Source organism: Macaca nemestrina, chromosome 16 (genome assembly GCF_043159975.1).
Source record: "Macaca nemestrina isolate mMacNem1 chromosome 16, mMacNem.hap1, whole genome shotgun sequence".
Lineage (NCBI taxonomy): Eukaryota > Metazoa > Chordata > Mammalia > Primates > Cercopithecidae > Macaca > Macaca nemestrina.
Window position 1 is genome coordinate 34,734,899 of NC_092140.1, and position 13,368 is coordinate 34,748,266.

Sequence of the window (13,368 nt, forward strand, 5' to 3'; positions counted from 1 at the left end):
GCTGTAGTTGATAGGAAGCCTAGGTCCATAGGAGACAGTTTGGAGCCTAGGATTGCAGGTGTTGGTTTAGTGCATTAGACTCTGGTATTGGCCTGGAGCCTATGTCCACTAGTGTTTGCCTGGAGTCTGGGCATGCAGGTGTTGGCCTAGAGGATAGGCCCATGAGGGCTGTCCTAGGTCTTAGGGCCTTGGGAATAGCCACTTACCTGGGTATACAGGGGCTGTCCTGGAGCCTTGGTCCATGGGGGTTGGTCAAATGCTGGAATCTATTGGGGCAACCTGAACCCTGGGTCTGTTGGAGTGAGGAGCTACAGGAGCTGGCCTGGAAGCTGGGTCTGAGGGTGCCAGTCTGATGACTAGGACTACAAGGGTTGGTCTGGCGCTGAGGTTGGCCTGAAGCCTGGGGCCATGGGAGCCACTTCACTGTTAGGGGTGGTTTGGACTCTTGGGTTGTTGAAGTCAGGTTGGCAGTGGGGCAGCCTGGAGACCAAGTTCATCGGAAAAGCCTAGAGCCTGGTGGGGGATTTAGCCTGGTTCTAGTGCAGGCCTGGAAACCCAGTCCTTGGGTAGGGGCCTAAAGTCTGAGGCCATGGGGTCAGATCAGTGCTATATTTTACTGAAGAGGGCCTAGTTTTAGAGTCTGAGGCAAAGTCCTCTGCTCACTTCCTTCTTCCTCTCCTAGGCAGTATCTTTCTCCATGCTGTGCTGTCCAGGGTTGAAGAATGGGCAATGTGCCTAATGTCCATCCTACTCTCCTCAATGAGTCTTTTCTTTCTGTGCTACATTCAGACACTATTGTCCTTCACCAGGTTTCCTTAGCACTTGGGAAGATATTTCCATGTGTGGATAGTTGTTTGCATTAATGTTTCTTCAGGGGACAAGCATTGGAGAGTTCTGTTTCTCCATTTTGCTGATGTTCGCACTCCCTGAACCTATTTTGTAATAGAAGTTTTTAGAACTCCAATTAACAATCAAGCTTTTCTCTCTGGTATTTGTCACCTAGTGTAATTAACTTTAAATTGCTCTTCATACTCTTGAATTTTACAGCTTCTTTACCAGTTCATTTATTTTTATTTTTTGACCTGAGACATCTTAATTTCTAGTAAGCTAAAACAGAAATAAGCCTACTACTCCTTTCACCCTGTTCTTTGGCAGTGTACCCAGCTTATATTCACAAGCAGACTCACAGATTACCATCTCAGGAAGACAAAGGATTCTCTCTTCAGGTGTTTGCTTAATATCCTTTTTCCTTTGACCTCTTTTTCTGGCCACTCTTTTCTTCTGGACTCAAGTGCTCCAGAAGAGTTGCCCCTCTTACCTAGTTGTCAGCTTCCTATGGTGGGCAGTGAGCAAATATCAACCATTATGTCTTAAATACTCAGCATCTAACATAATCCTTTACCCACAATTCAAATGGTCCTTAAAAGTACTGAATACGCCTTTTTGCATGAGAACCAATTTGGAGAATTTAAAAGTCTCTTCAGGATGCACTATTTAAAATTTTAAACAAATTTTTATTACACAAAGGCTGTCACATAATTGGATATTTCTCTACTCTGTACACGATTCTTCTTACTCTCCACAGAAAGGCTGCTTCTTAACTTCTCCTCTGGTGATGGCAAGCACTAAAATCCTGATTTTAATAGAACGGCAATAAAAAACATCTCAGTGATTTAGGTTGAAAGCACTATATTGGTTCATGGCTCTTGCACCCAATATCAAGAATGTACAAATGTTTTTTTCATTCAAAAATACAAAATAAATTATCTGTAGGCATGGGCAATGACAGTAGTGAATTATTGTATATTGTCAGCTGAAACCAGTAACTGATGGTTATGGTGATTTTCTTAAATTTCAGCCAGCCTTCTCTTCAGTCATTTTCTTCACCTGACTTCTAAAGTTATTGTTGAAGAATGCTGTTTTGAGCTTCTTGTCACAGTTCAAAAACAAAGGTAAAGCACTATTCTAGGAATTAGAACAAACCATCTCCCATTCCACCTATTGCACTCATTCCAGGATTCTCTTTTTTAGGAATTTCTATGACTACAACTTCTGCTGTAGGTAACAGAGAAGCCACCCCAGCAGCATGCAGTAAAGCAGTTCTCACAACGTTTGTGGGGTCAGTGACTCCTTTTTCTACCGTATTCGCAGAATCTCCAATCACAGCCTCATAACCAACCTCAGAGGAATCTTACATAATTTTTTCAACTATCAAAGATACTTCAATACTTGCATTCTTAACATTGGTCATTGAAGGAATTTTGGTTTTTTTTGTTTGTTTGTTTTTTGTTTTTTGTTTTTTGAGACAGAGTCTCGCTCTGTCGCCCAGGCTGGAGTGCAGTGGCCGGATCTCGGCTCACTGCAAGCTCTGCCTCCAGGGTTCACGCCATTCTCCTTCCTCAGCCTCCCGAGTAGCTGGGACTACAGGCACCTGCCACCTCGCCTGCCTAGTTTTTTGTATTTTTCAGTAGAGACTGGGTTTCACCGTGTTAGCCAGGATGGTCTCAATCTCCTGACCTTGTGATCCGCCCATCTCAGCCTCCCAAAGTGCTGGGATTACAGGAGTGTTCTTTTAATAATTTCTATACCATTTAAAACATCTTCATTAGCTGGAGTTAACGAGTCCAAGGCTGGAACGCACTGAAGCAGAGCAATGCCATCTTCAATGGCAGCTCTTGTAGCATTAAGGACGTCAGTAACTCTGTCTTTCTTTTCTTTTACCTGAACATCACTTGTCTCACCAACCATCAACATGGCTACTCCATCTGATAGTTTTGCCAGACATTCATTCAGTTTTTTCTTTTCATATTCACTAGTTGTGATATCTAACTACTCAATGATTTCTTGAATACATTTTTCAATTTAAGCCTTGTCATCTTTACCTTTTAATAACATAGCATCATCTTTGACCACAATGACCTCTCTGAATTTTCCTGAGTCATGAGGCTGAGCATCTTCAAGATTTAGGGTTAACCCCTCTTCTCCAAACACTGCAATACCAGTAGCAATAGCCACATCTTTAAGCTTGTTCTATTGTCACCAAAACCTGAAATTTTGACTACTACAACCTGAAGACCAACTTTTAGCCTATTCAAGATTAGCATACTTAGAGTTTCTTCATCAACATCTTCAGCAATTGTGACCAAAGGCTTAAGGTGAGCACTGGCAATTTCAAGAGCAGGTACAATGGACTGGACACCAGAAATGTTCTTTTCACTCATTAGAACATAGGCATCCTGGAATTCACATTTCTGACCTTTTGATATATTAATAAGTATGGAAAAATATAGCCTCAATCAAACTTCATGCCTTCAATAATTTCTAATTCATCATTCAATGTTTTTCCACCTTTCACTGTGAGCACAACCTTTCTTCCAACCTTTTTCATTGCACCAGAAATGATGCTGCCAATTTTTTTTGTCTCTGTTTGCAGAAACTGTAGCAACCTGAGCAATTTCTTCAGGGGTTGTCACAGGTTTAGACTGCTTCCTAAGTTCAGCATTTACAGTATCAATATCTAACCTCACACACTTCCAATTTCCACTGGGTTTGCACCTTTGCTAACCTTCTCAAAGCCTTCTTTGCAATAGAGCATGCCAGTATGGTAGCAGTGGTGATACCATCCCCAGCTTCTTTATTTGTATTATTGGCAACATTTTAACAAGTTTAGCTCCAATATTTTTATATTTATCCTTTAAGTCAATTGACTTTGCAACAGTCACACCATCGTTTTTTTTTACTTTGGAACTTCCTCAGCTTTCTTCAATAACCACGGTTCTTCCCTTTGGCCCTATTGTAATGGCTAGAGAATTGGCTAAAAGGCTTACACCTTGAAGCTTTAAGGTTTGGGCATCTGCACCAAATTTTACATCTTTGGCATCAGCCTGAGGAAGATGAGGCTTCAGTACCCTGGACTCCAGTCTTATTTGGCAAAAAAAAAAAAAAAAAAAAAAAAATTGTGGGTAGTTGAAGCATTTCTGCAGGGCTGCAGCAGGGCGTATGCACAGTGAGACAGGTCATTGGTGGTGAGGGAAGGAGAGAGTGTAGGGCCCATTTTTTTAAAATTCAAGTGAAAATAGCTTTATCACATCCCATAGAATTATTTCTAAATTTTGTCATAATTAAGAGTACTGCTTTATTAAGCAAAATAATGTTAATAAACAAATGGTGCTGCTTTTGAAGCCACAAAAATGTTGCTGTCTGATCCTATTTGAGATGTAGTAACTTATACCACATCTTTACTCTGTTATACTTGAACTTGAATGAGTTCAGTGTACTTATTGTTATGTGAGAATTCCAGAACAATGTGAGTTATTGTTTAGTGAGAACCTCAAGTGAAGTCCATTTCTAGGCCTCAGATGAGAAAGATTAAATCCCCAACAGCTTCCAATCCAAAACAGACTCTGATTATAGCAACACCTCCACATTCAAATTGCAAATGCTAAGTGTACAACCTGAAGACCTCCAATGTCCCGAAATTTCTCAGAAAAGCTGGGTGCTCTCTGCTGGTCTTAGAGTCCCCAGGGGCTACTGGTTCTTAAAGGCCCCATCCTGCTTTTGATCTGATCTGGGCCTGGAAGTGGTACTTTCTCCCATAGTTGACCTCTACATTGGTCATCACAGGGCTGGAAATAAATTCTAAAGCACTTTCACCCTTTTACAGGGTCTAAGGTGTTTTTCTATGCCTAGCAGTGCTTCGGAAATTTGAGCAGGCATCAGAATCACCTAGAGGACAGGAGGGCTTGTTAAATCAGTTTGCTGGACCTTACCCCCAGAGTTTCTGATGCAGTGGGTCTTGCGTGGGAACAGAGAACGTCAGTTCTTACCAGTTGTCAGGTAATTTCTTACCAATGACCAGTTGTCAGGTAATGCTGCTGCTGTTTGTCTGGAGACCTCACTTTGAGAACCACTACCCTAGTTCTTCATTTGCCTTTTCGAGAGCTGAAATGTTTTGAAATCATTTCTTTTGAAATCAGATATTGAGTCCTTCCAGAAGTTAGGCATTTCATTCACTCATAAATCTCAAGTTGCTCAATTACAAAGCAAGAGAAAAGTACCTTGACTACAAATGTTCCGAAGCCAATTATTAATGCCAGTTCTACCATTGCACAGCTTTTAAGCCTTGAGCAAAAAGTACCTCTATTTTCTCAACTATATGTCCAGCCTAGTAACTTATATGAAGATAAAATTATGCCTCTGTTAAAAAAACTGATAGTGTTACTTTAAAATAAGGTAATGTTTTAGGTATGAAAATCTAAATGAAGTATTCCCCTATTGTGGAATGGACCAGGTGCTGGTATAAGGTTACTTGTCTAAAAACATACAGCAAGAAAAGGCAGAATCAGGTATAGAATTCAGGCTTATTCATTCTCCTTTACAGATTTCCCCAAGGTACACTACTCCACAACAATAACAATAGTAGACAAATACTCAAATGTGCTTTGGAAAGCCTAATATAGAACCTGACAAGAAATAAACTGATGCATCCACTCCTCTAGGTATCTATTTCAATGGTTCCATTAGTAGTAAAATTCCTCTTCTGGATGCATAATTGATAACAAAATAAAAATAAAAATATATCTTTAATCTAAGTATCTAAGTACAATACATATTACAGTGCAGCAATCATTCCTGCAAAACTCAGGGGTGTGATTTTATTATACCAAGTTTCAAATTCCCTTAAAGCTTATCAACAGGGCTTTCAGCTAAGTTCAGCCTGTGAGACTTTTATGTTTGTGTCTGGGGGGTTACCTCCTTGTTCTGTAAGTGAGAGCCTCCTTCATTTCTAACAAATACTTTTATTAATGTAAATATTTTACTCCCTTAAAATAAATAATTTAAAACTCAAACTCCTAGAATGATACCAAGATAAGATCTGTGCTGATGCTGAGAACGAGGCACATCTAGAAGTTATCTAATATAGGTTAGATGGGGGAAAACTGAGGAAATTACTGCATAGTCAATTTATTTGCTTTCTTCTAAAAATAGGAGAATAGACAGTAAAGATTTGCGAATAGTTTGCATGAAGTAGAAGCCTGTTCAGGTACTAATGATTTGCTATAGAGTAGCAAAGAAAATTCAATTCTATTTAACTTAGTTCAGCGAGCATTAGGTAAGTACCCCCTATGCACTCAGTAATATTTTAGTCACTGAAAATGCAAAGATGAAGAGGACATAGCCTCTGTCCTCAAAGAATTGAAAAAAGTCATTGCAATATTCAAAATGAAATGCTTTCGCTTCCACACTTAGATTTATATTGCCAAGTTTTCAACATGGATCACATTTTAAAAACTCAGTTATAATTTAGGTTGGTTTCATTCAAGTCAACAAACACATATTGGGCATTTAGTATGGGGTAAGGAGCACATGATAAACAAGACATAGTACCTCCCTGCAGAGTGTGGTCAGCGTCTTACAAAAGTGGCAGAAGGAGAAGGAATGATGAACAATATGTGATAAACAGTGTCACTGAAAACAATCATTTGTAATTCCTAATGAGTATATTTCATTGTAAGAAGTATTTATGTCTCTCCAGTATCTGTGCTTGGGACCTGAGTTCATCAAACAGCCCTGTGTTTGAGCCTGCATGAGCTAGAAGAATAAGGGCAGTTATGTCCTATGATCATGTCCCTTTCAGAATAGTCAGTCCCAAGCATGTTTTAACCTAGGTTATCTGTAATTTTTTCCCCTCACTTTGGGACATTAGTGTTGGCTCAAGTGGCAAGTAAATATTAACAAAACAGCTTTGAGGTTAGCAAAATAGATGAGATCATTTAGCTTATGTGAGGCCACAAGACGATCTGAAATCACAAGAACTGACTACTTCTTCCTGTGTGCACTGCTCTGCCATATGACCTTAAGCAACAGTCGCCACATGGCACTTGATTTTTGACAGTCCCTCAAGATTCTTGAATGCAGGGACATTGTTTTATCATTCTAGACCTAGAGATCAGCATAGAGTTGAGCACATACATTACTTTTCACAGATGTTTGTCAAACACAGAAGCCTGGAGAACATCAAATGTGAGATGGCAGGAAAAAAAGACCAGTGAAATTCCTTGTATAGTTTCTTTATATTGTGTCCCAGACATCAACATCTCTTACTATTCCTTGCAGCACTAGTAAATATTGAAAAAGAAAACAGAAAAGAGGAAGGAAGATAAAATTCATTATGCAATTTTTTTAACGTACAGAAAAAAACAAGACTGGGAGGACTTATGCCAACATTTTAAATCTTTCTATTTTCCATACGTTTAAATGTTTTTCTAAAATTTCAAAATTTCTAAATTTAGCCTAAGTTTTACAATAACCTTGTGAGTTGCAAAATTGACTCTATATATATACACACACACATATGCCCACACACACACACACACACATATATGTAAGTATGTATGTATGTATGTATATCCCCTTTTCTTTTATCTGCTAAAGAGGCTGGGTGCAGTGGCCCAGAACTGTAATCCCAGCCCTTTGGGAGGCTGAGGTGGGAAAATCACTTGAGTCCAGGAGTTCAAGACCAGCTTGGGAAATATAGTGAGACCCTGTCTCCTCAAAAACTAAAGAGTTAGCTGGGCATGGTGGCACACACGTACAGTTCCAGCTATTCAGGAGGCTGAAGCGGGAGGATCACTTGAGCCCAGGAGGTCAAGATTGCAGTGAGCTGCGATTGCACCACTGCACTCCAGCCCAGATGACAGAATGAGACTCTGTCTCAAAAATAAGCTAATTAGTTAATTAACATATTAAAACTAAATTTAAAAACAAAAAACATGTAATTATATGTTACTGTTTAGCTGAGTTGCTATGAAAGTCTGTGTCAGTTATCTGAATGAAATGGGAATGTTTTGAATATATACTAAGTCTCTCTACCAAAAAAATAGTGCCAGTTCACTGTGTTCTTATTCACAATTATTACAGTATCAGTCAAACAAGTAATAAACAATCATTTTATATTTCTGAGAGTATAGAGTAACCTTTTCCTTTTTTTGAAAAGGATTTTATAAGGGAAAATTCTAATTTAAAATACAAAGTGAATAACATTTGCAAGTAAAACCACAAAAACTCCTAAGGGCTGACACTCCTTTAATGTGGGAAATATTTGTTAAAAGTTATATTTCCTTTTTTTATATCTTTAACGAATATAACTTTGCCTCCAGAGTCTTTTATTTTTCTTGTATACTCTCCAGAAACACTTCAAAGAGTATCATAATCAAATCTATTTTTAATGCTTAGAACATATTAGTAATAATTACTGTTTCATGTACTGTTTTGTATGCAATGTTCAACCTTTGGAATTAATTTTGAAATGCATGTTTCTACACCTCTAATCAGGCTTTTATTTAGCGAAATTAGTAAGCTAAAACCTGATGAAACAACAAAGTTTTCATATTATTCAAAGGAAGTGGTTTTATTTAAAGGGTCCACTGTCTTAATGTGTGATTTCACAAACTCAGGAATTATTTTTGTCAGCACATTCACGAGGACTAGATAAAATTCTGTATTAGGCACTACGGAAACACAAAGGTTAATACGGAACATGAATATTGCTTGCAAGAAGCTTAAAGTCTAATTGAGCAAAACAAGACTTGAGAACACAAGCATTTAAAACAGACAAGAGTGATTAAGATTACAAGAAAAGCACAGATAAGTGCCATGGAAATAAGAGAAGGGAATAAGAGATTAAGTAGCATGTGAAATAGGACTGGATGAGTAAGATACAGACCTGTGGGGATGGATATGACAAGTGTTACAGCTTTGAGCTCTTATCTACCATATTAAATTGTAACTATTGGTTTGCATGTCTATCTCTGTTTCACTAGACAATGAAGTCTGAAAGGACCAGGTCCAATCCTTTTGTACAACCTCAGCACCTAAGACAGGAGCTGAAACAGCACTAACATATGTTTATTGAATGTTGAATGACTACAGCGGGAACGAGTACAACAACGGTAAATCGTGGCAGCTCCAAGGAGGGGCAAAAACAGTGTATCAAGTGGTGATGAGCTGAGTTTGCTGGGGCGATAGCAGTTGGAAGAAGAGTTGTGAGAACCCAAGTGAGGAATCTGAGCTGGAGACAACTATTAGAAGACCTGGGATGTCAGGTTTGGACTTTGTTCTTTATATAAATGGGGAACTGGTTGAACATTTTTCAATAGGCAAGGACATCACCAGATCTGTGGAAAAAGATTGGTGGTAGGATGTGAGGAAGCCATTATTGTCCAGTCTGAGATCACACTAGCCTTCAATAATGTAGAGGCAATGTGTGACACAGGGTGGCGGGGACGCAAGGGTGGTAGATGGAGAAGATCTGTCACATATAGAACCAACAGGACATGGCAACTGAGTGAATTTAGGGCTCTCAGAAGGAAAACAATGAACAAAAACAGGTTTTCCACCTTAGCTGCTGGAGAATATTGTGTTCATTATTAAGTGAAAGAAATGTACATGTGTAAGATAAAACTAAGGTACCTATTTTGACTATGTTGGCTCTAGAATGCCCAACTTTACACAGCCAGCAAATGTCCCAACGAGTCCTCAAATTCAGATCTTTGACTTCCAACTAAGTGCTATTTTGGGGACACCATAGCCCTCTTTTTTTTTTAACGCATGAATAATTGGCTTCTGTTGGAAATCTTCTATTGAAATAAATTTCACCTACAGTTTGAAATAAGTGATACACTGCTATGGATTGAGTTGTGTCTCTCCAAAATTCATATGTTGAAGCCCTAACCCCTAATATGACTGTATTTGGAGATGGGGTTTTTAAGAGATAAATAAGTTTAAATGAGGTCCAAAAGGTGGACTCCTAATCCTACAGCATTGGTGGCCTTATTAGAAGAGGAAGAGAGTGAGATCGCTTTCTCTCCCCTTGCACACACACCAAGGAAAGGCCATGGGAGGACACAGTGAAAAATTAGAAGTCAAAAAACCAGGAAAAGATCCTCCACCGGAATCTCACCATGTTGGCACCCTGAACTCAGATTTCCAGACTCCAGAGCTGTGAGAAAGTAAATTTCTGTTGTTTAAGCTGCCTTTTCTGTGGTATTTTGTTATGGCAGCCTGAGTTAAAACCTGCATGCTTCCACACAGGACAGTACGGAGCTGAGTTATCACTCCAACCCAAGCTGTACTCTCACTCTCAAGCAGAAAATACGCTTTTCATTTGTGTTTTTGCTTTTGTTTTTAATCTGAATTAACTAAATGCTCTCAACTCTTGAATGGCCAAAAGTCTGTACCATTCTTGAGGTAGAACTGGCCTTCTGTCTGCCATGGTAACTAACACACAGAAGGCACTCGTTTTTTTTGTTTTTGTTTTTGTTTTTTTCTGAGTGAATGAGCATTATTAATTTTTCTGCCTGGGTGGTAGAAAAGCCACTACACCTAAACCTAAGCAGGAGTGCTCTTAAAAACCTCTAACCATCATCAGAGACCCAAATGACAACAATCTAGGAAATATGGAATGTCATTTTCCCCAAGATATATTGTTTCATAAATTCTCTTCTAGTTAAAAATACTTCTTGTATTCAACTGACATCACTAAATAAAGAACACAGAAATAGTTTTAGGCAGCTCATTAACAAATATGGAATAGTAGCTCTATTTTGCTAAGCTATTTTAGCCTGTTCAGACAAAAAAACAAAACATTGAATGTCTGTAAATAGCCAAAATGAAGAAAAATATTAAGCAGGGCAAATGAAATATTTTACTTTTATTTCTATATATGAAAGAAAAAGTGAGGTTTGATATCAGGGATTTTATACTATATTGGGAACAATAACTAATACTTCTTTAGAGTTTAATGGCACAATTTTACTCTACTTGGATTTAACTTACAAGAGTATATAATTGGCCCTTTAGTATTGTCACATCACAATGATCATCTGCTGTACATCCTGTAGTTGCTTCTACTCTACCAGCACAACCTGGTGATTAATTTCCAGTCTAGTGGCTTGACTTCTACATGTCTCATCATCTTCTTCAAGCCTGCCCTCATGATCAAGACATAACAATTTTAGCTTTCTTTACATTAGTCAAAAGCAGTTAGCATTGTCAGGTAACTGCAAAAAAAATTCTTATTGAAATTGAAGAGACTCTGGAAAGTATATGACTGTCTAAACTTACTAAGAGAACTAAAACGATTCCGTTCTGAAGCTAATTTTTGCATGGAAAGATCGGGGGGAAGGCACCATTCACAATGATTTCTCAGACTCTCTAACCTGATTGTTGTCATAGAGCCCGTCTGCTCTGCCGTTTGTGAATGTTTACCGAAGATCAGTCCCTATGAGTGGTATTCATGAGGCAGTTCAGTGGCGCAACCCTGTGTTGGGAACTAACAGGCCATTACTGACTCGTTGTCTATTAATTTTAGATTGTTTCTATGGAGGATTTATAGAAACAATACCAAGGTGGCACCAAGGTGGCTATCAATGCTGTTTACAGACAATTTAGAGGAATAAACCTGCAGTTATGCCCGGGCTGGCTTCCCTTGCGGTCCTGGGGCATAGTGTTCTAATCCTATTGTGACGTGATTGTTTCACCATAAAGTGCTCCACTGAGGCCTGTAATTGGCATACAGGTTCAAATTAGATTGCTGTGTGTTTAGGAAAGCTAGGGTCATTTCACATCAGCACCTCTCATTAAGAAGCAGGCGAGGAAGTTCTCCATTACAGGAAATCTAATGTATATATTATCTTTTATGATAAAGACAATACCTAGAGTACACACTCACTGACACAGGCACACATATATTACCCATCTTGTCTTTCATCACCATGAGGAGGAGGGTAATGTGAAAATGCAAAACACATTTCTGAGAATGGCAATTAAATATTTACCAGCAATGTATCATGGAACACTAGCTTTGGGAGCTGAAAAGGAGAGACAGGAGGGAAAATAATGGATGAGAAAAATCCAACAATTAGTTCTGCTTTTTTCTAATAATATCATGACATGAAGATAGCCTTTCTCTGGAAGTCAAGCAAGTCTGTGGTATCTATGTTTTCAACTCTAATCATGGGTGAACTCAAAGAAGTCTCAGGATGAAACATCCTCTTTCTAAACTTGTTTTAAGGTTCTTTTCAAAATCCTCAAGACTTCAAACCATTAACAAAATGCATTTGTTAACGAGTAATCTACACATACTGGGAGGCTACTCTCTGGATAATTAAAACCTAGGACAGACAACATTCCAGTAGAAAGAATAAAAATTTCACAATCCAATAACATAAATGAATAAACATTTTTCAGGTCTTTGCTTCAGCCTTTCTGAGACCCATGGAGGAAAAACAAAAATACTTAAGGGAGAGTGAAATCAGAAGAAAACTATCTGAGCCAATAGGAATGTAATGTTGGTAAATGAAGAAACAAAACATTTAAAAATTAATTATGATGATGAAAGAAGGAATATGAAGGACAGTGAAATAATCAATACACAAACAGCACAATGTGGATATATAAGGAGGCCAGGTGTGGTGGCTCATGCCTGTAATCCCAGCACTTTGGGAGGCCAGGAAGGGCAGATCATCTGAGGTCAGGAGTTTGAGACCAGCCTGGCCAACATGGTGAAACCCCATCTCTACTAAAATTGCAAAAAGTATCCGGGCGTGGTGGCGCACACCTGTAGTCCCAACTACTCAGGACTCTGAAGCATAAGAATTGCTTGAACCCGGGAGGTGGAGGCAGCAGTAAGCTGAGATCATGCCACTGTACTCCAGCCTGGGTGATGGAGTGAGACTGTTTAAAAAAAATAAAAATAAAAAATAGAAATAAATAAATAAAAGCAAGTGAGGGAAGTCAGAGAAAAGAGGTGATGCTGTGGTCTGAACATTTGTGTCCCCCTAAATTCCTATGTTGAAGTCATAATCCCCCAAAGTGATGGTATTGTGAGGGGGGCTTTGAGGAGGTGATTAGATCACAAATGGGATTAGTGCCAAAAGGGACCCCAGGGAGATAGCCCCTTTCACCATGTGTGGACACAGCAAGAAGGCAGCACCTATAAACTAGGAAAGAGGCCCTCACTAGACTTGCAATCTGCTGGCTTCCTGATCTTGGCCTTTCTAGACTCCAGAACTGTAAGAAATACATTTCTGTTGTGAATGATTACACAGTTTATAGTATTTTATTATGGTAGCCTGAATGGCCTGACACGTACTAAGAAGGAAAAGGAGAGTGCAGGGTGGGGGACGTTAAGAGGACATGGAGAAAGAGATATATTTTTCCATTTTTAAAAAGGAAACTGATTTGCTTTCAGATGGGTGAAAGTTGTGGAAGAATACAGACTGCGTGTGAACCCCATCCTAAGGAAGAAGCCAGCTCATGCACATCCAGGTGCACACACACATGCACAGACATACACTCACACACACA

The 13,368-nt window shown here is 39.0% G+C and overlaps 1 long non-coding RNA gene and 1 pseudogene across 2 annotated transcripts in view; one reads left to right on the forward strand and one right to left on the reverse strand.

Annotated features, from left to right (window-relative positions):
- Positions 1-1,972: 1,972 nt before the first annotated feature.
- Positions 1,973-3,975, reverse strand: LOC105481714 (60 kDa heat shock protein, mitochondrial-like; annotated as a pseudogene).
- Positions 3,976-12,937: 8,962 nt separating this feature from the next.
- The window catches only part of LOC139359212 (uncharacterized), a 56,216-nt gene continuing 55,785 nt past the window's right edge, over positions 12,938-13,368 (forward strand). Inside the window, exons 1-2 of one of the 2 annotated variants that reach the window (XR_011615123.1) lie at positions 12,959-13,073; positions 13,253-13,329. This is a non-coding gene — a long non-coding RNA (uncharacterized lncRNA). Of the gene's footprint in view, positions 13,074-13,252; positions 13,330-13,368 lie in introns of both variants that reach the window. The other variant, XR_011615124.1, reaches the window with a different exon arrangement.